Source organism: Ursus americanus, chromosome 29, assembly GCF_024610735.1.
Source record: "Ursus americanus isolate L20-20 chromosome 29, mUrsAme1.1.p, whole genome shotgun sequence".
In the NCBI taxonomy this organism is placed as follows: Eukaryota; Metazoa; Chordata; class Mammalia; order Carnivora; family Ursidae; genus Ursus; species Ursus americanus.
In genome coordinates, this window is record NC_142155.1 from 24,796,229 (window position 1) to 24,821,105 (window position 24,877).

The 24,877-nt window shown below is 44.3% G+C and overlaps 1 protein-coding gene across 3 annotated transcripts in view; it reads right to left on the minus strand.

Annotated features, from left to right (window-relative positions):
- PAQR8 (progestin and adipoQ receptor family member 8) overlaps window positions 1-24,877 on the minus strand; it is a 114,128-nt gene that overhangs the window by 19,143 nt on the left and 70,108 nt on the right. The window contains exon 1 of one of the 3 annotated variants that reach the window (XM_045802297.2): window positions 21,980-22,106. The exons of the other annotated variants lie outside the window; for them this stretch is intronic. The gene's annotated coding sequence lies outside the window, so the exon portion shown is untranslated. Of the gene's footprint in view, window positions 1-21,979; window positions 22,107-24,877 lie in introns of those variants that run through there. 3 annotated transcript variants of the gene reach the window in all.

The window sequence follows — 24,877 nt, forward strand, 5'->3', positions numbered from 1 at the left end:
CGCCTGCCCACCTGCCCACCTGCCAAGCCTGCAAGTTCTACCGAGGTAGTGACTGTTTATCACTCAGGATGGCTTTAGCTCCAAGATCTCAGATTTGAACCTCCTCCTTCCTGACCATAATACCCCTGATGTCCACCTGTGTGACTGCCTCACCCTCTACCACACTGGATCCCCCAACCTTTCTTCTCTCTTAGCCCACCTCTTTTGGTCCCACTGCCAGCCATTTCAATCCTACCTTGGCCAACACCCTTCACCCTCCACGATGGGTCAGCCTGCATAGCCCCACCTTGATCACACCCAATTTCTCTCTTTCCTCACCAGCTACTGTGTACTGCTAGAGACACTCATGAAATATTATGAGACCATTATGAATCCATGCCTTTTGACTTCTGCCAAAACCTCATGATATACATCTGGATGTCCCATCTTTTAAACATTGTGTGTTTAAAACCAACTACAGAGGTACCTAGTTTGATGACTGGTGTGACCAATCTCCCAATCACCTAGCCTTGAAATCAAACTGGAATTTCTCCTTTTCCCCTCCTTCCTTCAAATCTGTCATCAAGGCACCCCCCCTTTTTTAAGTTGCTGCATATCCAAACCTATCCCTCCTTCTCACTCATTCCCCTGCAAGCCCATATACTGTCCAGGCGACATTATGGTGACCACGTCACAACTGAGCTTGCATCCTCTAATCTCTGGCCCCAGTGCCACCTTATTTGACTTGACTAAAGTTTGGCTCTGATGATGATATGCCCCAAAGCCACTGGTAGCCTTCCCCTCTCTGCCAAAGAGAGATCACATTCCTGAGGCTGGCAAAGCCTTCTGGGTCCTGACCCTAATCTGCATCTTCAAACATCACCCACTGTTTCATTTCATGCAGAACAAAATAGAGTAAATAGACTAGAACATGTGAGGGTGCACCTCACATATAAAGGGTAAGTACTGTCATGCAACCCCTGGTTCCTAAAATAAAATCTGTTTGTTACCAAGGGTCATGTGGAAGTTTGCAAACCACTGATCTATATACCATTTGCTATACCGAGGCGTGCCCTGAGACTTTCTCTTTCATTTTGAAATTATGAAATATTTCAAGTACACAGACTACTTTGGAGAATATAACAAACAATTATTTGTCAACTCTTAACTTGTCACATGTACTTTGGGTTTTAAAATACATATGTATATTTATGTGTATGTGTGTATACATGAGGGTGTTTGTGTATATGTGTCTATATGGATGTATACGTGTCTATAAAACAGGTACAACTGAGCCTCCTGTGTCCACCCGTTCCATCCTTCTCTCCCACTGGCAGTCTCAATACACTGAATTTAGTGTTTTTCATTCCCCATTAATGTTTTCACATGAAAACATTATGACGCTATAAAATTATATAACTACATGTAATGATAGAAAACATCATGAAATATCCATAAACAATATATATTGTTTTGTATATTTTTAACCTTTATATAAGTTTTGTATCTAACATCCTGCAGCCTTCCTTCTTTAATTTCGTGATTTTCCATATGAATCGTGACACGATTCTCTAGTTGATTCATTTTCTCTGACGAGTATTTTCCGAATACAGTTCCTCTGTCTGCCCTCCCGTGGATGGCCATGCAGGTTGCTGCCAGTTATTTGCTACGACAGACAAGGCTGCAGCGTAGTTCCTACATGTCTTCTTTGGCGTATGCCTCTGAAGCGGATTCCTCTTCAGGTCTTTGCCCAGGCTGTTCCCTTTGCCTGGAATGGACCCCTCCCTATCTCTACCTCAGGAAACTTCATCCATCCCCAAGCGCACCTCTCAGATGCCGATTCTCCCAGGCCTTCCTGTTCACCCGGTCGAAGCAGTATCGTCCAGCCATTCTCCTGCAGCTTTCAGTGTGTATCTCTTCAAAGACACCATCACATAGAACTTTGTCCTGCAGTTGTTTGGGTACTTTTCTTACATCCTAGCAGCCCCTGAGTTTCTTATGGGCAAGTACTGTGTCACATGGCATTCAATTCCCTCCCCCACTCCACCCCTACCTAGAGCGGGGGGCAGATATCTGCCCAGAGCGGATCCGGGGGGAAAGCCACTGAGCTTTCCTTCTTTTGCTACCAAGCACCGCTATCACCATCTAATGACACATATCTCATGACGAGAGTATACACTTAATGGCGACTGCGTTCCCATGTGTTACCCTTTCACCATGAGGGTAAAGAGAAGTCCATCACTACCATCAACACTGTATGTTGGGGGAAACTGGAGGTACAGGGGATACCTTGAGCTTGATAACTTCCTGGAGCTAAATGACCCCAAGCAGTGCCTACGTACAAAGATCAAAGCAAATATATACAGATGTAAAAGAACTCAAACATCGAGCTGATAAGCATGTGACAAATCAGTCAACCAATGCTTAGTGCCACCAGTGCAGGCACGACTTAAGAGGGAATCCATTTCTCCTCCTTCTACCTAGTCCCTAATAGTCCCTAGACCTCAGCAATCACTGCACAAGTGTAGCCTGGAGAGAGAGACACAGACAGTGTGTGTATTTCCAATGGCTGCCAGTGTAGCTTCAGAATCCTTGACCAGGGACAGGATTGTGGAGGGGCAAGGTGCCTGTCCACCCAGGGATATTCATCTCCCCTCCAAGTTTAGTGGTGTGGCGATGAAGGCATCGTGAGGGACTTCTTCCTGACTCCAAAGCAGAGATACATTCTCGTTATACTTCTTTTGCTTTTACTAGACTTGGAAAAGGTTAACAGATGAGATGTGGGAAAATCAGTTAAAGAACCCGATGCTGCAAACCTCTTTCCATTTTACTCATCAGTACAAAGTGTTGGCTTAAACGACGGCAAGTTGATATCTGTTTATACCAGCCTCATAAATTAGTAATAAAACATGTCCAGGTCACGGGATTTTTATAAGCAGCTCACCATTCCAAGCCATATGACCTACCAGAGAGACAGTAACTAAAATAAGTACTCTCGAGCTTCCCCCCCGCCCCCCAGTGATGGGTTGACAGAAAGGTCAGCCGAAGCCCTGAAAATCCTAGTACTGAGAAGGCGCTTAAAATTCATGTTGGAAATGGGCTAAATAACAACACACAAACTTAGGAGGCACTAAAAAAAATCGAACTCCTGGTTGCTGTTTCTAGGTTATGGAGTTTGATTTTAGAAAGGGCCAAGTATGAGAACAACCATTTCTCTTTACTGTAACGTGACCTCGAGTCTCAGATGACATCTGATTATAATCTGTGCAAGTGCCACCCGCGTGCCTGGATTGTTTTTCCAATCGAGCTGAAAAGCCCACGGCCGCGGTTTCTGCGTCAGCCGCCCGCCAACATCAACTTTACAGCTATGCACCACTTGGTCCTTGCCTTGGCAATAGCCCCACACCACCTGCGGGCCCTGGAAGATGGAGACTCCGACTATCACAGCAGCCAAGAGACAAACAACTCCAGTCCTTGCTCAGATCGCCCCTTCTCAAGGAGGCGTACCCACCATCCTACTGATTTCATATCATTTGCACCCTCCCCAGCCCTCTGGGGCCCCTTCCTCCGCTCTACTTCTTGTTTTCTGTGGTACTTCTCACTTTGTGCCTTAATACATTACTTTCCTTCTTGTACGTTTTTTAAATTGTGGTAAAATATACCTAATGAAAGTTTCCATCTTAACCCTTCCTAAGTGCATAGTTCAGTAGTGTTAAATACATTCACATTGCTGTACAACCAATATCCAGAACTCTTTTCATCTTGCGAACATGAAACTCTAGCCATTCAACAGCAACTTCCCCTTCCTCCAGCCCCTGGCGAACCCCTCTCTACTTTCTGTCTCTATGAATTTGACTACTCCAGGTACGTCAGATAAGTGGAATCATGCAGCATTCGTCTTTTTGTGACTGGCTTATTTCACCTCGCATGATATCCCCTGGATTCATCCATGTTGCAACGTGTCAGAATTTCCTTCCTTTTTAAAGCCAAATAATATTCCATTGTATGTATTTACTCTGTTTTGGTTATCCATTCATCTGTCAATGGACATTTGGGTGCTTCCACCTTTTGCCTAGTGTGAGTAACGTGGCTATGAACATGGGTGTGCGAGAATCTCGAGACCCTGCTTTCAGTTCTTAGGGGTATAGAGTAGCCCCCCTTTATTTGCAGTTTTGCTTTCGGCAGTTTCAGTTTCCTGCAGTCAACGGTGGTTCAGAAGCAGATGATCCTCTTCCGATGTATCCTCAGGAGGCCAACAGGAGCCTAACGCTAGGTCACAGTGCCTGCGGCGTTCACCTCACTTCACCTCCTCACGTGGGCACGTCATCCTCTCCCATCACAAGAAAGGGTGAGTATGGAATCACGAGGTATTTTGAGAGATGGAATACATTCACATAACTTTGTTATAGTATATTGTTATAATTGTTCTATTTTATTATTGTTGTTAATCTCTCACTGTACCTAATTTATGTTAAACTTTATCATAAGCATGTATGCATAGGATATATATAGAGTTCACTACTCTCTGCAGTTTCAGACATCTTCTGAGGGTCTTGGAACATAGCCCCTACAGATAAGCGGGGGCTACTATATACTCAGAAGGGGAATTGCTCTATTATTGGTAATTCTACTTTTTAAAAGATTTATTTATTTGAGAGAGAGAGGTGGGGGGAGGGGCAGAGGGAAGAGAGAATCTCAAGCAGACTCCCCACTGAATGGGGAGCCTTTTGTGGGGCTCGATCTCATGACCCTGAGATCATGACCTGAACCAAAATCAAGAGTCAGACGTTTAACCAACTGAGCCACCCAGGTACTCCTATTTTTTAATTTTTTGAGGACCTGCCATACTATTTTCCATACTGCCTGTACCATTTTACAATCCCACCAATTGTGCACAAGGGCTCCAACTCTTCAGCATCTTTGGCAACACCTGTTATCTCGCTGTTTTGTTTTGGGGTTTTTTGGTAGCCATCTTAATGGGTATGATGTTAATATATTATTTTTCTTTATTATGTTTATTGTCTGTCCTTCTGGGCCCTGCTGCTAGCCCAGAATATAAGCTCCATTAGCAGAGGGATCTTTGTCTATTTTGTTCACTGATGTATCCCTGCACCTAGAACAGTAAATATATGCTGTAAGAATGAATAAATGACTTGGTGAACGAAAGACACACTGACAGTATACTGGTCTTTGATTTCCTTGTTTCTATGTCAAAATCTCAGTCTGGCTATCTATCTGTCTATCTGTCCATCCCTCCATCCATCCATCCATCCACAAAATACCTTTATGCAATCTACTTAGCATCTTATGAAAGCAAGTATTCTTTGAACAAATATTATTCTTTGAACACAATACCTCCAAATGAAGAGTGCGTCTTCCTCCACTGACCTTGTTTCTGTCCCGTGCTCCTTGTTCCCATCTCTGTAAATGGCTCCCGGAAACCAGAGATATATATTTTTCCTCAGCCTAACCTGGTACTCCTCTTTATCCAGTTGCCGATAATAAGTATTATAATGACTGACATTATTGAGCTCTTACTCCATGAGAGGAACACGTCTAAGTTCTTTGCATGTCACTGACTTATTTATTCCTCACAACTCTATGAGATGGAGTACAGGTCGAGTCTCTTGCCCAAGGGAAGGGCCCACGCAGCTGGGAAGTGGTGGACCCAGAATCCGTACCCAGGTAGTCTTGCTCCAGAGCCTCTGCCCCGAACTTCTACACCACTCAGGAAATGCTATTTCTACTTCATTTATTGGAAATCAGTCTAAAATGTATTAGTTCACTTTCCTAAATGTGTAAGTGAAAATAATTTGTATAATTCAGAACTGTGCAAGTCCTTCAGCTCCTTCTAGATATCACTGATCATTAGGCAGCTCGGATAACGGAGGTACCAATGGTCCGAAAGATTGTGGACAGTTATCTATGGTCAGCCTAGAGCCTTACTGGGAAGTTGTTCTTAAATAAAAGTTCTTTTTTTTTTTTTAAGATTTTATTTATTTATTTGAGAGAGAGAGCACAAGCAGGGGGAGCAGCAGGCAGAGGAAGAAGTAGGCTCGCTGCTGAGCATGGAGCCCGATGTGGGACTGGATCCCAGGACCCTGGGATCATGACCTGAGCCCAAGGCAGATGCTTAACCATCTGAGCTACCCAGGCGTCCCTCTTAAGTAAAAGTTCTAATAGGACTTTATTTTCCTGTTTTGATGGTTTTTTTTTCAAAGTGGAATGTGTCAGTAACAATTAGCTTAACTGAGGACTTTGATTAGTCAAAGCTGTATTGTAGTAGATGCATTGTCATTAATGTAAACAAGGCATATCCATTATATAAACACTATTAAAAAATGGACAACTTTTTCTACTTTGAGGTTGTATTGATCTTGGAGGCCAAAGGAGCCAGAAGACAGAAGGCCCAAATCCTGCTCAAATTAAATGAATCACATACTTAAAAATAAACCACAATCCTTCTGGCACCAATTGTGCCATCTGTAAAATGAGAATAATAAAGGCCAACAATTTGAGATTTCTGAATTAAAGTTGCAAAAATAAAAAAACGAATGTAATTATAAGCCTAAGACAAGATGACTGCAGGTCCAGAAATCGTCACTTCCAAGTTTTAAGCCGATTTCGTGTGTAACAGCCCACATTATTTAAGTTCATCTTCCATTTAACATTCAAATGAGATGCTGTTAGATCCCATGATTTTAACCCAAAAGGATGCACTTTAACATCCTAAGAGTGCCTTTAGAAAACAAAAGATGCAGTACCAGCCAGAAGCTATTCAGGCTGAGTTGCACAGATCACAGGGTCTTGGGAGGAGACAAGCACTGATTGTTACCAGAAAACTCGAGGTCAGTACTTGCAGTTCCATTCCCACCACCCCGGCGCTCCCTTCCACAAAGGACGGTAGTATAGACTGAAAAGTTGCAATTATTCTCCGGCTCGCTATTTCAGCCTCACCAGAGAATTCAACTACTTCAGACATTCCCAAATAACAGCAGCAAATGATGTTTTTCGGCCCTTTCTTTACAATATCCAAAAAAATGGAGAAGGTAAAGAATGTCGTAAACCAGCAGTAATTTCAGTTGAAGTATGATTTTTTAGATAAGCATTGCTAGATAAAAGTAGGAAGCAGGGCTCTAAACCTAACCTGATTTTTTAAAAATACCAAACTAATGCTTTGTTGACCTATGTGGTTTTTCCCTTCCCCACCCTTTCCACTCCAGCCCCCATAACCTGTTGAGATTCTGAAATGGAAAAGGGCCTGTGCAGGTCCTTGCTAGTAAGTCAGAGCATTCCAAAAAGAGCCTTGGTTTGACTTTTGCTTGCAAAAGAATATACTGTCGGTTAAAACAACAAGAGAAAACCACAGTTGAACACACACAGCCTGATCCTGACCACCCAGAGGCCGGCCTGGTATCCTCTGTCAATCGTCCTGGAGATGGCCAGGCCCGGAGCAGCCCTCACAGCCTCTGTCCACACTGTTTATCAGACAGCAATTTTTTTCCGGTAAGTATAGACTGGCCCAGGCCATTCCTACAGTCTAGCACATTATCTATAATACGGTCGTGAGTATTTAAAACATCTTCTGCCAAGGAAGTCCTATTGTTTCACAGGTGTTAACAACCTCCAAATTTCTTCAAAACTAAAAAGAATTGTTAGTCATCTGAGAGTAAGTTAATTACAACTAAGTACCAAGTTTCTTGTTTTCACTTCTCATTCAACTACACTGAATCTAAATTGAGCTTAATACAACTGCTAGACCAGATTAGGAACTCTTAAAGACGGGTTCTGGGCTGCCGATTCCTTTCTACTCCCCTTGAGCATTAAGCATTCCATTTCTCTCATGAAAAGAATGACTTTAATTAGTCTTACTGACTAATGAAAAATCTATAAACCCAACCTACTATGGGTTTGTGCTCTGTAAATCCACATGGGTTGGAAAGGGAGAGGCATCGCCTCTAAATCCTCCCTGAACCATCAACATTTAAAACACTTTCCTCTATCATCTGTTTTCCAGATGGTGGTAACATCTCCCTCCTCCCCCGACCTTTGATCTGATTCTGGCTGAAAGAGGAGAGCTTGTCCCTGGCTGTTAAGGACCTAATGTGACCACAGGCAGAAAGGCTCGAGGGATTTTAGTGTGGGAAGAGATTTAAAGACCATTTACTTTGGAAACAGCAAATGGAGTTCAACCCTCATGCCAACCTCTTTGGTAAGGGCTTCCTAGAGTCCTGTGCTGAGAGGCATTCTAGGCGTGGGCCGAACTCAGAGGGAAACCTGCTGGGATTGATTTACTGCCACAGGCTCTTGAGAGACACCAGGCTCAGGAGGGAGCCTGGCACACAGCCATGTATTTGCCGTCCCTCAGTTGATTCTACAATAGAGAGCTGAGAGACTTGTAGTCCACTGTTTTCCCTACTTGACTTTTTTAAAAAGTAGAAGTTGCAGCAATCATAAAAAAGACTATTTTGAAATATTCACAATAAATATTTAAAGAAAATCCATGCTCCCTGAAAAGGACCCCAGCTGAGGGTCTTGCTGGCATGTCCCAGAGAGAGCCAAAGGTGAATTTATTTTTATTTTTTAAAGATTTTTTTTAAAGATTTTATTTATTTATTTGACAGAGATAGAGACAGCCAGCGAGAGAGGGAACACAAGCAGGGGGAGTGGGAGAGGAAGAAGCAGGCTCCCAGCAGAGGAACCTGATGTGGGACTCGATCCCATAACACTGGGATCACGCCCTGAGCCGAAGGCAGACACTTAACGACTGCACCACTCAGGCGCCCCTATTTTTAAAAGATTTTTATTTATTTGAGAGAGAGAGAGAGAGAGAGAGAGAATCTCGAGCAGACTCCACACTGAGAATGGAGCTTGACACGGGGCTCGATCCCACGACCCTGAGATCACGACCTGAGCAGAAACCAAGAGTCCATGTTTAACCGATTAAGCCCCCAAAGGTGGAATTTCTAAGCTCTTGCTCACCTGCACCCTGACAGGTGCCACCTCTCAGAATTCCACCGAGAGAGGGTTAAGTAGCATCTGAGTAGTTCTCCGGCAGTTATGTGGCTTCTGTGATAGGACTGCATGGGCAAGGAGGAAGAAAAAAAAAAGACTGAGGCTTGAGAGTCAAGTAAATGTCAGTGATCCCAAAGACAAAGGAGAATATTAAGCAGAAAAGTCAATGCGATGCTTGTTTTGATAGGAAAAATGGAGAATCAATTTCTTGAACTTGAACCAGCAAAGCTCTCTCCTTCACTCAATAGTATTTACTTGCTTTCTACTCTGCATTCAACACTGATGGACCAAGTGGGCGCACACAAGGCAAACGACACGGTTCCTTTCATAGCCAGCTTCTGTAATCTCTCTCCATGTCCCCTGAGGTGGGTTTGGATGCCAGAAGCCAAGTTAGCCCTCTGGAGAGACAGAGTTGGCCTCCCAACATCTACTCTGTGTTGTCAGCCAACTGGCTCCCAGGTGAGGAGAACATTTTTGGCAGTAACTGTAGTACAAAGCAGGCAAGAGACCTTAAGAAAAGGCAAGGGACAGGAGGCAGGCATGTGATTCTGGAGACAAATAAACACAATTAGCTGTGCTAGAAACAAACTGAAAAGCCTCAGTGGGAAGACTGAATCCTTCTGCCAAGAGAGAAAACCAAAGGCAAATTCATTTTAAAAGAAACCTTTTCCTTCCCTTGGCAGCCATGGCCCAATGACAGTCATATTTTCTGTCCAGTCCTTTTCCTTGTGGGTTTCTCCAACACCTCAAATACTATGGCAATGATGGTGCTTTACCAGGGTTGCTGACCAGACAGAATCCACTAATGTTCCAGGCTGGTCATGTCATTCATGGAGATGACAATTCCAAGCCTTTCAGAGCCATTCTGTCCCTGTGTACCTAAAGAGACCCAATTTGCTGCAGTGGTCAGGTGGTGAAATTCACAGAAATAGTAGTCACATCCCTGGATGTCTGTTTTTCCAACAGATCCAGTTGTGGTGTCGGGTTAGCTACAGCAGAGAGGTCTAGTGGCCACCACCTAGCATGGCGGTTAACAGGACAGGCTCTGGAGTTAGGCAACTTGTAAGACCGCCACTTACAAGTTGGGTGACCTTGGGCAAGGAACTTAATCTCCTTGTGTCTCACTGTCTTCATCTATAAGGATATAATAGTACCTGACTAATAAATAGGGTTGTTGTGAATTTTAAAGAATTATAATAAAGGAGTCCTTCTCTTTTAGAAATGCATTCTAAAATGCTCACAAGTAATAATAGGAATTCTGGAACCTGCTTCCAAATCATCTGCAGGTAAGGTATACATACAAAGAAGTTGGCCATGAGTTGATAATTGTTGAAGTTGGGGGATGGGTACACGTGGGTTGATTATACCATCCTGTGCACCTCCATCTTTTTGAAGTTTTCTACAAAAGGAAGTTTGAGAGACAGAGAGAGAGAGAGAGAAGATAATATGCATAAAACTGCTAGCACACAACATGTGCCCAATAAACGTAATCTGTTATAGATCAGAGAGAAGGTATTCTTCTGAGGTCAAAGAGGCACAAGGATAGCAGCCTGTCTGTCTAGAGACGTGGATAGGCCCTGGGGCCAGCAGTGGGGGAGGGGGGAGTCAGACAAGCCCTGAACTTCATCGTCACTCATCCATTATTGCCCAACCGTTTCACCATTAAACCTGTTTCAAATTGATTATTATTCGTTCTCTATGCTTTGAAAGTTTACTAAATCAACCACATCCAATAAATATTCATTATTCCTTATCTTTTAGTTAGATACACAAGTCAGGGTTTGAGTCAGCTTTAGATGAACTGGTGATTGGCTCCAAACTGAGCTGCCATCACCCCAGTCCAAAGCAAAGCACTTCCAAGCTTTAATGGCCTGAGCAGCACACATTTATGTAGTTTTGCAGGCGTAGGAGATAATGAAAAAATGCTCAATGTACAGCTCCGCCACCACCTCCCACCCCCGCCACCAGAGTCTATGCCTCCAATAGGTTCAGGAAACTGCATATATACATTCAGAGTCAGTTCCAGAAACTCCCAGCTCCTGGAATCCCCTAGATAGGGTGATGAGCTGGATGGCCAGGAAAATCCACCCCAGATTTTCACCACTCTAAAGGAGTCCTTAATTAAACTCACACTCATGGGCTCATGCCCTCTCACAAACAGTGAATAGGCCACCCAGGCTCTGACACTTACTAACTGTAATGGCCTTGGGCTAGCCATTTCATCTTTGTTTTCTCCTTTGTAAACTGGGATTATCTCCCTTCCAAGGCTGTTTTAGGGATTAGAGATAATGTAAATAAACTGCATTGCACAATGCCTGGCACAGGGTGATTCCTCGGTACATAGGAGCTACTTTATGTCTATGACTGTGTGTATGCATGGGTGTATTGTTATTACCTCCTTTGGAATTTGGTTAATATTTAGACCCAGTGGTTCCCCATGCCATGAGACATACCGAGACCACATAATTATAGTTTAATATTTTCTTTCTCTTTCATTTGACAAAATTTTGATGCAGCTGCATCCAATCTCCTCCACAGAGCTGATGTATAGGTGACTATGTTACTGTCATCAATACTACATGTCCTCTCCTGCGTGATTCCCTTTTCTCCTTCTGTAAATATCCTGTGACCCTATCTTTTAATTTAAAAAAAAATTATAAAAAGTAAAAAGGAGAAAAATGTGATTCAATTCAAGTCTAGCAAGGCCATTCTTACTTATTGTGAAATGTCTGCTGAATGAACATATATATTCATTAGATAGATAGATAGATAGATAGATAGATAGATAGATAGGCTAATCGGAAATGTTTATCTTGTCCTTAACTTTACCTAAAACCAGCACTGTCTTTCCCCTTATCCTGAGTTATTTTTCTTCATAACATTTTTCACTACCTGAAAGTATATATTTCCTGACTTACTTGTTTATTGTCTGTCTCCCCCTGAGAGAATACATGTTACCTGAAAGCAGGGATCTTGATCACGTCTGTATCTCTAACAACACTGTCGAACTAGGGCCAAGCGCGGAGTTGGCCTTTGAAAAATATTTTGTAATGGTTTCATTCTCTTTTCCTCTCCAAGCACCCCACGACAAAAGGGCATCTAGCTCTGCAGTCCTGCCCCGTGTACTCCTCACATGGCTGACCGCCGGGACCCGGTGCAGGAGACAGAGCGTGAGCAGCTAAGCGCATAGTATATGAAGTGGCGCCATGTGAGGTGAAGAAAAATGAAGCAGAAGGAAGTGATTTCCTCAGGGCCTTACGTGCACCACATACAGGCGCCTTTCTGATTCCTGCCCCTGTGCTATTGCTTAAGCTGTTTCTCCCATCAGAAATACCCACCTCTCTACCTAAAAGTTACCCCCCCTTTAAGATCTCACGCAGGTTGTTTCTCCTGAATCATACCGACTTTAAGAGCTCACGGTGACTCTGCCCTTTGCTAAACTGAGTGGAACACCCCCACTTCCAGGGCTTTACAGCCCTGCATGTAACTATATGCACTTTAAAGTTTTCTTTCTTTTTCATAGGAGGAAAATTTGATGATCCAAATGTAGGATAAGCTCCTTAAGCACAAAGCCATGCTTTATGTTTCTCTTGAACCCCTCAAAGTAACTAGCACGGGGTTAGGCACTTACTGCATAGTCAAAAAAAATCCCCACCCGGGAACTAACAGAGTTCTCCTTCCAATCCCACCGCTGCTGCTCTGGCGTGATTCCATTGACTCCCCCAAGAACGTCTGTTTCCTTTTTCTCGCTCATCCGTCCAAGTGCTCCTCTATCGGAACGACTCTCCAGCTGCAGAGATCTAAAATAGGACCATCTTAGATGAGACAGAAAATTGTCAAGGACCCTGACAGCAGCAACTCAGAAGGTGGCATTACATCCAGAGACGTAAGCCACAAACAAGTCATCATTCAGAATGTTTTCAAAAGGAAAAAAAGAAAAGGCCACAAAACCCAAGAAACACCTATGGCACCTCATGAATGAACCTGAACCCTTCACCAAGCCCAGATTTGATGAGTCAGTTTCTACCTGAAATGCTGCCCAGTGTCAATGACATCCCTGCGGCTTTACCTGAACCTGTCTGGGTGACATTCTAGTACTGCAGCCAATTCCAAGCTCAGCATCAGCATACGCATGAAACTAATTCCACATTTGGAAGTGCTCAGGGTTCCTGGCAGCTCAAGAGAATAGTAGCAGTGCCTTTATTTTGCTTAAGGGAGGGAATAAAAAAGCTAAGATGGAACTCTTGGAATGAATTCTTTGGACAGACTCAAATATACCATGGAGAATATAAACTTCCTAATTCAAGAGCCATTACACTTTGACATTGATTTTTACACCATTCTCCCTTTTTGTCCATTTTTAAAAATTCTTTACCAATCCTCTGCAAAGTCTAAAAGAGAAATGAGAAGGTAGTTTTCACCAACGAGAGTTTTTTATCTCAAAGAAGTATGATCTATAAGCCATATTCAATAAGGTATGTGTGTTTTAATTCCATCTTCAATTGGGTAGGGTAGGTGTAGCCCTCCTTCAGTTTCCCACCTATAGACTTATCTTTAACCTCTTGGGTATTCTCTTAGACCCCAAAGAGCAGGTGTCAAGGATAAGGCAAATTTTCAAGCTACTGATGAAAAACAACAAATTCTTTATTCCTTGGGAAGAGAAACATGTTTTCTTCTTTGCTTTTCTTAATCTTGGACTACATCACCCCAGAAGGATAAATGTCACTGCCCTTAATGCTAGCTACATCTCAAGACCAACAAAAACTCTTAAAATTGTTAACCTTTGCTTTGATCTTCAAATCCTAGGAACTGGGAATTGGTTAAAGTCAGATGTCTGCTCAGCCCGGGGGCTGAACTCTCTCAAGGCGGGAGAGCTAGCCTTGGTACTTCGCTGGGTGTACTCGTCTCAAAATTTTCAAGTCCCCAATTATCTCTATTATATATTAACATTCATCGTAATTATTAATTCACTCACTCAACAAATACTATTCTGATATAGTATTGAATCCTCTTCACATAGAAAATACTAATAGTTTATTCACTATCTAGATGGCTTGGAGGCTTGTACCCTCCCAGACATGCAGAGAAGTAAAGTCTTCCTTAAGCCCTAGGCTTTTTTAAAAAATATATTTTATTTATTTATTTGAGAGAGAGAGTGAGCGAGAGAGAGAGAACGAGAGAGAGAGTGCAAGCACGAGCGGGGTAGGAGTAGAGCGAGAGGGAGCAGACTTCCCGCTGAGCAGGAAGCTCCATGTGGGGCTCCATGCAGGGCTTGATTCTGGACTCCGGGATCATGAACTGAGCCAAAGGCAGACGCTTAACGGACTGCACCACCCAGGTGCCCCAAGCCCCAGGCTTAACTCAACCTGATCATCCAACCCAGCTGACTTACTACAGAGAGCAGCAGTTGCCCACTTTTGCAGAAGTGTGGTTTCTGAACGTCATGTGGGATAACGCTGACGTCTAATTCTTCCACCCTAAACTTGTCAGTAGGTAGCCAACCAGCCGCCTCCTCTTTACACTTGCCCTAAACTTTGCTTTGGTCTGGTCATTAGAAAGCCATGATAAACAGTCCCTCCCTCCAGTTTTTAAAGGGGACTGTCATCTCTAAAACTTACCTGCAAACTGTATCCTCCATAATATTTGATGAATGAGTGAATGAATGAGTCTGTAATATTTGATGAATGAATGAATGAATGAGTGCATGCATGAACAAGATATCTTTTGGTTCCCAGACCACTGCGAAGTCCGTCCAGGTCTCACTCCACGGGGTTAGTGTTCAGGTTCCTTCTCAGCCTGGACTACCAAAGCCCCATCATGAATTTCAGCAATTCCTGGCACTGAGCATCATAAATGGGCTGAAAAAGGATGCATAACGTAGATCAGGCAGCAGAGAGGGCTTTCCTCACTTAATCACTGTGGGGTGTGGGCTTCTAGCCACATACGCCAAGAAAGCTGAGTGGAAGCTACAAGACCTAGACTGCGTGTTTGTGTTCCACCCTAAATTCTTAGGTTGAAGCCCTAGCCTCTCATGTGATGACTGATATTTGAATGTGGGGCCTTTGGGAAGTAATTAGGTTTAGATGAGGTCATTAGGACTAGGTCTCCATGATGAGATCGCTGTCCTTACAAGTAGAGGAGCTCTTGCTCTTGCTCTCTTGCCCTCCCCCCTCTCTGCTCCCCCCTCCCTGCCATGGGAGGGCACAGCAAGAAGGCGGCCATCTGTAAACCAGGAAGAAGGCCCTCACCAGGAACGGAATCTGCTGGCACCTTGATTTTGGACTTCCTAGTCTCCAGAAATGTGAGAAATAAACTTCTGTTGCTTAAGCCACCTAACCTATAGTATTTTGTGATGGCAACCTGAGCAGATTAAGACATAGGGCCATTTTCCTCTTATTTAAACTGCCCCAGAGGCAGGAATTTAGAAGTTAGAGAAATGGCAACATACCAGTACTGGGGCAATAAAGAGCACCCATAAAAAATGTGGGTTTGCTGTCAGGGCCCAGCTCTGCTCCTTGAGCAAGTCACAACCTGTTTCCTCATCTGTGCAATGGGGCTAATAATAGTACCTATCTCATACGATTATTCTGAGAATTAAATGAAGTAACACAAACACGCTTCCTGACACTAGCAAGTGCTCGGTCAACAGTTATTATTTTTACAAGGCTAAAGCCAGACTCATGTTCTAGTCGTAATTCTTTTTCATAGGGTTTGCTAATCAGAAGAGGCATAAAGATGTGGTGGACCAAGGCCCGCAGCAGTAATCAGAAGCCCTGGGAGTTTAAGTCCCTGTTTTTGACATTTTCTCACTGCGACTTTGACAAATGTCTTACCCTCACCAACCCCAAGTTCCCTTCATCTGTTAAAAAAAAAAAAAAAGTCAGTATGATGATATTTGTTCTCTAGGCCTCCATAGGATGGTTGCAAAAGTTCTATTTCACAAGGAAAATAAAAACACTTTGAAATCTGTCCAACAGACGTTCACACAGGAATATTGAAAGAGGTAAATTTGTCAATATTAATTAAATACTCTAAAGCTCTAAAACAATGTTTTTCAAACTTTTTGACTGCAACCCATTAAAAGAAACGTACTTTTTTTTAAAGATTTTATGTATTTATTTGACAGAGATAGAGTCAGCCAGCGAGAGAGGGAACACAAGCAGGGGGAGTGAGAGGAAGAAACAGGCTCACTGCGGAAGAGCCTGATGTGGGGCTCGATCCCATAACACCGGGATCACGCCCTGAGCCGAACAACTGCTGTGCCACCCAGGCGCCCCAAAAGAAACGTATTTTTACATTGCAAACAGGCACACATTCATCACTAAAACAAAAGCTTAACAAAATAATTCTTACGTTACTTTGTTATTTTTAATTAGACTCTCCCTATCTTTCTCCCTTCCTTCCTCCCTCCCTTCCCCCTTCTTTCCTCCCTTCCTTCCTTCCTTTCTTCCTTCCTTCCTTTTAATGCATCAGAGTAATTTTAAAAATCTGATGCCCATGCCGTACCCATTGAAATTCTGAATCAATGGTTTGTGGTGGGGCTGAGGCCTCAGCATTCTTAAGAGAGGCCCAGTTGATTCTATTGTACAACACAACTAATGGTTTCTAGCTCACAGCTAAAAAAACCGCTGTGTTATTTACATCCTGGTCTGCTAAATACTCTCTGCACCCAGAATGGCTGCCCCACCCCCACCGTGCTGAAGCTCTGCTGCTTACAGTGAGTGGATTACTCACTCAGTGGCTCCAGTGTGCACGAGGTAAACACAGAAAGGCAAGAAGATCAAAACAGAGCCTGGGCTTTATGGGAGGTCTCCTATCTCCTCCCAGATGGCTGGTAACCCCATGCAGAGCAAAAACTGGAGTAGATTTGGACGGCTCTTTAAAAAGTAAAGGGACCCCCAAAGAACTTGTCGCTTGAGTAGAAGGGGCTAAGGGGAAAAAAAAGGGAAACTGCCAGACCTTGCTCATAGCCTGCTAAGGCTGCAGAGAAAGCTCTGGCCAGGCATAGACAAGGGTCTTGAGTAGATCCTAGAGATTAGCTCAGTCGGAAGGAGCTTCCCAGCTTGGCTATCTCCTTCCCAGTTGAGCCTAGATGAAACAGAAGGGGCCTCCACCCACAGCTCGCCTTTCCTCTACACAAGAGAGGTGCGGGAGATAGACTGTCCTGTTCACCTGGCTGGAATCACCTTCAGCCTGTACTTGGCTGCCTAGCAGGACAACGGCAGAACCTGGGCCAGAATGCAGAAGGAACCACGGCGGGCCAGAGGTGTCTCCACCCTACCGTGTCTCTGCCCTACTCTCAGACACACAGATGGGATCAGGAAGCCTGGATTGGTTCTATACACAACGAGTTAAATAACCAAAGCTGTTTGAAGCCTAGTCCCTGGATTTCCTAACGAGACATAATACTAAGAGTTACCATTTACTGGACACCTTCTGTGCACTAAGCACTTTATACACATTATCTCATTTAATTCTACAATATCTCTTCAGGCACGAGTTATATAAAATCTCAGGTTTAAGGAACTTACCCAGGGACGTGCTAGGATGCTAACGCAAGTTGATGTCCACTCCAGATCCCATGCTCCAGTCCAGAGTTTCTTAGCACTACTGACATTTCAGTTGGTCATTCTTTGTTTGGGGGGCTGTCCTTTGCGTTACATTATGCTTATTAGGAGCATCTCTGGCCTCTACCCCTTACATGCCTTAACATCCCTCTCCCCTCCAGCTGTGATAATAAGAATTATCTCCAGACATTATCAGATGTGGGGCGGAGAGGAGGGGAGCACTACTCTAGTCTAAATCACCACCATGTTGTCTTGCTCCCTGGTACTTCATAAGTACGTTCACAACTACTCAGAAGAGAGACAGAGCTGGAACCAAACACTACTCTGGAGGTGATAATCAGAATACTCTAGGAAAGTACTGTACAACAATAATACCACCTTATGCTACAGTTATAGATCACTTAAAATTCACTAAGTACTTTAATAGCAGGATCTCCTTTCACGGCATATGAATGCACAGCAGGATCTAATTCTAAGAGTTAATCCTCCTCAAAAATATGAACACTATTAAGAGACCCGTATATTTAGCTTTCTTCAAGAAATTGAGGGAAGAGAACATGTAGTGAAATCCACATGAATCCTTAGTCCCATAAGCCATTAGGAGAAAAAACTTTTTGCCACTGTATGGTCCTAAGGGAACACCTTATGTGAACTCTTGGATGACAAGTCTGTTTCTACCTCTGTCTCCTGCACACACCTGCCTAAAACAGAGAACTCTCGCTAAATGTCGAACATTTCACGAAACATCTATTTCACAGCAACCCCTAGCTATTTGATTAAAACTAAGATAAAATTCTTTTCCCACATTTTTACAGCTCCCTAATTTATATCACAACAGAAACCATAGAATCGGAAAAAAATTAATGTCAGTATTTATGAAAGAGCCAAGAACTTAGTGCCAAGTTATTCTTCCCTGTCATTTAACAAACAAAGCAGATTGAAATTCGAGTTCAATGAAAACAAATGTGCACCCGAATCATCCCTTTCAATACATGCCAAGAGAACGGTGGCTATTACATTAGAAGAGTATTTGACCGATCAAGGAAAAGAATTATAGGAGGAGCTTTTAAAATTTTTTCCTTCAGATTTTCACCAAACTGTTATACCTAATATACAATAAAAATAAGAATGTTCATTTAAAAAAAATCTGAATTCAAAATAAAGCAGCTAGCAATGGTTGCTTTTTAAGATCACTTAAAAAATTCCTGAGAAGCTAGGAGAGTAAAAACAAAATGTTCCCATTCACATATTCATTTGCAAAGCCCAGCAGAGGGAATATCATTACCTTGGAAATGGTAAATTTATACATGGCTTCAAAGGACTTTTAATATAAAACTATCAATAAACAGTATTAGTAACAAAAATAGCTAGACTCTCTTGAGCACTTATGTGTCGGGCACTGGATTCAGTATTTTGCATGCAGAAATCTCATTACAGCCTCATGGGGTGCACAATCATTAGCATCTTCATTTTAAGGTAGGAAAACTGAGTCTGAAAGAGATGAAATCACTTGCCCAAGATCACAGCTAGATCAAGATTCAAGCCCTGGGTGTATGAAGCTTCACGTTACATAACCTTTAAAAAAATTGGTAATTTAGGGAAAAAATGGAAAAGGACATGTTAATTTTTCACACTGTGTGCCACGGAGTGCCAAAACTGAAACACATTTGCAGAACTCACTCTCTTCCCCTTACTTCTACATAGATCCTTTCACATAAAAACTCAAGTACCAGTCATTAACTACATGTGGGGTAAGTGACTTTCTGGGTACCTTTTTTTGGTGAGAAAACAAGTCTTTTTTTGGTCTGTTTTCTGTAAAAATGCACAGTGATGGAACCTGCCTGGTAAAGAGTACCTTGAAAGAGAAAAGAAAGGCTTATTTTCTCCAGCCCAAGAGGCCATATCGTATAACAATAGGTGATGGGACCAATTTTTTTTACATGCACATGAGAGCATACACACGCAAATAAAGATTGCTTCAAAGCAATTACTTTCGAATCCTAAGACACATTTGCACACCTGTACTGGATGCCCCCTTTAAAACTGCCAGTCCTTCAAGAGGACTTTCATTACTTTAATGGGCATATTTCCTATTACAGCCTCAATTCGTCACCTCAGAAACCAGAGTTGATCCCGCTTGGTATTTGTCTGTTTCCCAACTGAGGAAGGTTTGCCATCATGGAGGCAATTCAGTAAATGTGTTACAAACTCTGAAGGTAACTCCAAGGCAGGAGCTCCAAAATTATGCTCAGCAATGACAGCATCACTAGAATCAGTCCACAGCTTGCCAAGATGAGTCTTCTGAAGGGGAGAAATACTCATTTGAATGTATAAATATGGGCATATTTATTATAACATTTGGATAAAGAATATAAAGAATCAGCTAGGTATGTCCAAGTAAATAAATACGCTGTGCAATAATGATAACGCAGATTTGGGGGCAAGGTTCTGACCTCCCCCTTAATGAAAAAAAAAAAGCATGTCCTGAAATGATACTTGCAAAATGAATAAATCATTTTTCTGTTAACTTGCATCAGTATTGAAGAGATTTCCTTTTCATGAAGAAAAAAAAAGAGGCCCAACATAAGCTTGTTGCCAAAATAGCCCTTGGTCCTCCCAGGAAGTTTAAATCTCAGTATGTGTCAGATTTGGACCTTTATCTACAGCACAGAAGGAAAGGGGTGGGGATCATCTCTCTCTCTGCCTGCCCCTCAAAGGCCAGGAAACTTCCAGGGGAGAAATCCACTCGATAGGACTCCTGGGGCCCTGAGTAGTCCTGAATTAACTGTTACATGAAATAATTAAACTAATTACCATACAAAATTAACCATATGGATAAGTTAATATACAATGTCAATATTATTTAACTAATTGAAGGGAGCTGGAGACCCAAAATAAACAACAGGAAAAAAAAAAAAAACCAGAAAATGTACTGGTCGTTTGTTTATCTTTAGACACACATTTGGCTACCCATTCACTGAGGCACTAAGCAGCCTAGTGTCCTGCCAGTGACCTGGTCAAGGGTGTAAGCAGCACAGGGGTGGGTACCCGCTGTGACTATCTTAAGAGGGTAGTCAAAGGCCGTCCACCTTCCATGCAGGTAACTTCCTATTAACTTCGGTAGAGGAAGTCCATGCCAACACAAACAATCCAAAACTGTACAATATTTCTCGTGTTTACTCGGCTGTGGAATGCAGTGCATTTGTGGGCGCTGTGTGTCCCTGTGTGCCTGCGTGCACGCCCCTCCCCCCCCCCGCCTCGCTTATTTTCCTCCAGTTTTTACTCAGAAACGGCTTCTCACAAAGTATAGGAGAGTGAGGAGCAAGTAACACAAGTGGATCTAAGAATTAAACACACCTTTATTATGAGTTGTGTCTAAGGCACACACACAGGTAGAGCTTCTCTGCACATTTGAAATCTCACTCCTTAACTACTCCTTTAAGCCCAGACTGTTCTCAATGGGTCCCTGGGCAAAATCACTTCTAACCCAGCTTAGAAATAGGAGATGCAGCAAAGACCCCATCGGGGCCCGCGGATCTACCCCCCGTGGGTCTGTGCTCCAGGGCCCACAAATGCATTGGGATCTGGGGTGCCCTCGCTGCCTTCAGGTCCCCGCGGCAGTCAGCGAGGTGCGCCGCTCCTTAGTCCCTCCCGCCCCCCGTCTGTGATGGCCTGGTCTTGCCCTCCGGAGTGAATGCCCTCTCGAGGTTTCCATGACCCCATTCCACCGAGAGGGTGCGTCCCCTAGGCCGAGACGTTCCGCGAGTCCCTGCCCCCTCACCCCCGCCCCCAGCCACCCGGGATCCTCCGCCGAGGCGTTCCATCCCTCCGACCCCCTATGCTCCACAACGTATCCCCGGCTTCCTGCACAACTCCGCTTCCCGCGCCCCCTCCAGGAGAGGCCCCCTCCTTCCTTCCCCCCCAAAAGCCACAAGCCTCTCCACCCCCCGACCCTTTCCGGGGCTCCCCTGCCGCCCCGCCCGCCTCGGGCTTCCCCGCCGCCGCACTCCCCCCCGCCTTCAATTCCCCTCCGCCCTGCGGAGGGCGCCCCAAGAATGCCGACAGGACACCCTCGTTCCGGCAACGAAGCTCTCCAACGTCGCGGTCCTGATCCCTCAGTCCTCCAGGCTCGGGCTCCGGGAGTCCCCAACGTCTGGATCCTGACCTGCCGCCTCACTCTCAGGGCTCGGGGTCTGAGACTCCCCAACACTGGAGCATTGAACCCCAGTCCCCGGGCTCGGGTTCCTCAATGTTGCGATTCTGGGCGCCCCTCGGGGCTCGGGGTCTGGGGCTCCCCAACCTCGCGGGGACATTCCATCACCACCCCCCCGTGCTTGAGCCCGGGGGCTCCCCAACTGCGCGGTCCTGACGCTCCCCGCCCCCCCGACCGCGCGCCCGGCTCGGAGCCCCCGACTCACCTGCAGGGGCGGCGGGTGAGCCCGCGAGCGAGCCCAGCCCAGCCCGCACTCCGGCTCGGGTTCCCGGCTACCAGCTTCCCGCAGGCGGCTGTGACTGCGGCGGGCGCAGCAGAGGGGAGCGGCCCGGGGGAGGGGACCGCCGGGGGGCGGGCACCGCCCGGCTCCGCCCCTTCCCGGCCGGAGGCGGGATGCGCAGACCCGCGCGCCCCGCGCGACCGGGGTGCCGCCTCACCGAGGAAGTTGACTGACACCTCTTCCTTCCTCCCGGGGTCAGTCCCACACACTCTCCTTTCAGCTGGGAAGGCCCGCGGGCTTGAGAGAGGGACACGTTAACTGCTGTCCTATCGGTTCGAAGAACACACTCCAGAGGCCCTTTTCCAAGGCTTTTTTGCTTTTTGGTTTTTGGAGGTGTTTTTGGAAAAGGGGGACGGCAACAACAAACTTCATCTTCCATCTCAAGACCGATTCAAGTTCTGGCCTCTCAGCCACCCGCATCTGCACATTCAGGGTCATTCTGCCTGTGAGATCATGTTATAACACACCAAGGAGGGCCCTGGCAGACACACATTTTCACACCCCTGAGATACACCCGTGAAGTATTCTCCTGCGACTTAGGCACCGCACAAACACACCTCTTACACTGACATGCGAGGAAACCACGTCTCTACCCCTATATCCTCAATCCACAGCTCACTAGCGCGTCCGCAATATCAATGAGCTACACACACAAGGGGACAGGGCAGGAGAGGAAACTCCACACCTGGTCCCAGACTTGCTCTCCTCGCCCGTCTGTATTTTTACCAGGACAAAAATACACTTCAGATGTAGGAACATCAATTAACAAATCAAATTGGCTTTGCTATTGAAAAGCAGCCTCCATTATCTGGAAAAAAAGAAAAACCGATCGGATCCTGAGAAGATGGCCTGAACCAATGCTCCTGGAGGAGGTTCATTTGATTCATGTCATTACTTTCCCGAGACACTGGGGCCTAGCTCCGGTTTGTTGACACCTGCCACTTTGCCATTATACCACCCTGCTCCAGTAACATGTTTAACAACACCTCACATTTGTACTGTGTTTTCACTTTTCAAAACATTTTGAAATCCATTATTGTCTTTATCTTCAGCAAAACAGCATGAAGCAAAAATAGTAGGTTTTCCAACAGGGTTTATTCGAACTTCATAAATGAAGACTTTTCAATTCAGCGGTTCAATGGCCAGGTTTGAAGCCGAGTCAGGACTAGGAAAGAGTAAGGGGCCGGGGCTTCAGGGCCACTGGTCTTCCCATAGAATCACAGACCCAGTACTCATAGATACTGGTGGAAGTGTCACAGTAGGCCTTCTGCAGATTTGCCCTCTCCATCCCTGCTTCACCCCAAAGATGTCAGGGAATCCTCCCATATTCACAAAAACACAAGCCCTCAATATTAACACACATTTATCTTTTGGCCAGAGATCATAAATGTACAGGATAGCTGATTGACAGGGAATAAAAAGTCCCTTTTTTTCCTCTTTTTGCCACTCTAGAAACAAAATTACTGGTCAGCAAATATGAAGGCCCAACCACAGACTCAATCCAACTGAAGGGGGCTGTCAGTGAGAGCTGGAGAGTCTGTGAAATGCATGCTGATTATGCTGCTTCTCCCCTGAGAGCCCCTCTACCTGGAGTGTGGAAAAGGGTCTCTTGTCTTAAAAGAAGACCAACAAGTCCTTTAAGGCTTTCTCAGTGTCACAGTAAGAAAATGGTAAATGGGGACACCTGGGTGCTTCAGTCGGTGAAGTGTCTGCCTTCGGGTCAGGGCATGATCCCAGAGTCCTGGAATCGAGTTCCTTGTCAGGCTCCTTGCTCAGCAAGGAACCTGCCTCTCCCCCCGCTCATGCTCTCTCTCTGGCAAATAAATAAATAAAATCTTTAAAAAGAAAAGAAAAGAAAATATTAAATGTTCCTGTCCTATGAACCTCTATCTAGGGGGCAGACGTGAAAGTTCAGCCTAAAGTGTAATGGGTATCAGGCATTTTCATCTGGGGGCAGAGGGTTCTGTTTACGAGTGGTGCCGTCCAGAGCCACGAGATAAGAGAGGTGGTTTCTCATTCGTCTTGCCTTTTTTCCTTTTAAGTGTGGTAAAATACTCGTGACATAAATGTTATCATCTTAACCTTTTGAAAAAACTTTTAATTGTGGTAAACATAATATGAAATTTTTTTTAACTGTACAGTTCAGTAGTGTTAAGTACATTCACATCCTTGGATCTCACACTACTTGGATCTCACACTAGCTTCTTCCATTTCTTACTTGGAGGTGATGGCCCACTTTAGTTTGGGCAGTACAAGTGACGTTTTGGTAATTCTGGAAAAAAGAGCCCTAAAGTGACGTTACTATTTTTGAATTAATAAAAGCCTCCTGGATCTTTCATAAAGGATAGTAAGGATGGCCTTTAGTGTATAGAAATTCATGGCCAATCTCCCTCCATGTAGCGCTTTCATCTGTCAACAAAATTTTGATGTGGTTTTTCCAAAAGCTGGAAACAGGCAAGATCTGGGATATTACAGAATTTCCTCTAGAAAGAGAATGCTAAACTGCCAACCCAATCAACATTCTATCAGACACATTCCTTGTTCAGATTGCCCTTGAGAGCCACGGACACAGCCAATATACAGAGTAATTAAAAACTAGATATGCAAGATTAAGGAGCTATTTTTGTCCCAAACTCTAAAAAAATAATTTGGTCCATTTTATGTTGTATACATACCACACTGACACTGTTTTTCTATTGCTTTCTCAGTGTGTTTACATAGCATTGTTCTTCCAAAAAGCTCAAAGTGCTTGCGGTGACATTGTATCCCTAAACTTCATATATTTTACATGAAGTAGGAAGGGGATAGGAATTGTTACCCTCA